The sequence below is a fragment of the Triticum dicoccoides genome, chromosome 5B, assembly GCF_002162155.2.
Source record: "Triticum dicoccoides isolate Atlit2015 ecotype Zavitan chromosome 5B, WEW_v2.0, whole genome shotgun sequence".
Lineage (NCBI taxonomy): Eukaryota > Viridiplantae > Streptophyta > Magnoliopsida > Poales > Poaceae > Triticum > Triticum dicoccoides.
Window position 1 is genome coordinate 647,126,593 of NC_041389.1, and position 1,902 is coordinate 647,128,494.

Here is a 1,902-nt window from a genome sequence, read left to right on the forward strand (position 1 = left end):
TAGTCCAATTCGGACTAGCTCATGGGGGCGCACGCGGCCACCCCTTGTGGCCCTTCTCTCCTTTCCCATAAAGCCCATTAAGGCCCAACAACTCCCCGGGTGGTTTCGGTAACCTCCTGGTACTCTGGAAATTACCTGAACTTCTCTGGAACCATTCTGATGTCCGAATATAGCCTACCAATATATCAATATTTATGTCTCGACCATTTCGAGACTCATCGTCATGTCCGTGCATCCGGGGCTCCAAACAAACTTCGGTCATCAAAACACATAACTCATAATACAAATCGTCATCGAACGTTAAGCGTGCGGACTCTACGAGTTTGAGAACTATGGAGACACGATCGAGACACATTTCTGATCAATAACCAATAGCGGAACCTGGATGCTCATATTGGCTCCTACATTTCTACGAAGATCCTTATCGGTCAAACCGCATAACGACATACATTGTTCCCTTTGTCATCGGTATGTTACCTGCCCGAGATTCGATGGTCGGTATCATCATACCAAGTTCAATCTCGTTATCGGAAAGTCTCTTTACTCATTCTGTAATGCTTCATCCCGCAACTAACTCATTAGTCACATTACTTGTAAGGCTTATAGTGATGAGCATTACCGAGAGGGCCCAAAGATACCTCTCCGAAACACAGAGTGACAAATCCTAATCTCAATCTATGCCAACCCAACAAACATCTTTGGAGACACCTGTAGAGCATCTTTATAGTCACCCATTTACGTTGTGACGTTTGATAGCACACAAGGTGTTCCTCCGGTATTCGGGAGTTGCATAATCTCATAGTCTGAGGAACATGTATAAGTCATGAAAAAAGCAGTAGCAATGAAACTGTAACGATCATAATGCTAAGCTAACAGATGGGTCATGTCCATCACATCATTCTCCTAATGATGTGATCCCATTCATGAAGTGACAACACATGTCTATGGTTAGGAAACATACACTACTAGGGAAATGCTTATACACAGGAGCTCACCAGTAGCGCTTGTTCAAGGAAAGCGCTGCTGCTATATAGCAGTAGCGCTTGGGCAGCACGGGCGCTGCTACTATGATCATAGCAGCAAGGTTGAGCCTATAAAATGTGCTACTACTACAATTGACAGACCGTTCTAGGTATGCTAGGGATAGTGGTAGCGCTCACGTTTAGCAAGCGCTACTACTATGCATCTTAGCAATAGCGCTTTTTCCCCAACCAGCGCTACTCATAAGTTTAGTCCCCCCTCCTAGACCAAAGTTTAGTCCCACCTCGCTCCACGAATAGAAATTTTACCACCTTAAATATGGTGCTTCTCAAACCATCACAACCACTTGGTCTTCATTGAACTCTTTGTGTAGGATCTGTGGCCGCAATAGGAGTCTTCGCCGGTTCTTAAATCGGGGGAGATTCCTATCGACAATTTAGATTCTACACAAAAAGGTCATTGTAGACCAATGTATTTTTGATTTTTTTACATTCTTAGCCTTATCAGTAGCGCCTTTCTTCAGAAAGAGCTACTGCTAAAATCTGCAGCAGTAGCACTTTTCTTCAGAAAGCGCTACTGCTACAGATGTTAGCAGTAGCACTTTTTAGAGACAAGCGCTACCACTAAGGGCCCTTATCCAAATAATTGTCCTGCACGCGTCCTCTCACTCTCCCCCTCACACTCTCGTCCGTCGCCTCTCTGTCACCTCCGTCGCCCTCACCGTCGTTGCCGCCACCGTCGCCGTCCTCCTCCTCCACTGCAAGGTCAATCCCTCCCTCCTCCTCCTCCCCCTCCTCCTCCCTCCTCCTCCTCCCTCTCTGGCACCGGTGGCCTCCTCTTCCTCCTCCCTCTCTGCCGGCAGCCCCTCCTCCTCCTCCCTCTCTGGCGGCCCCCTCTTCCTCCTCCCTCTCCACCGGCAGC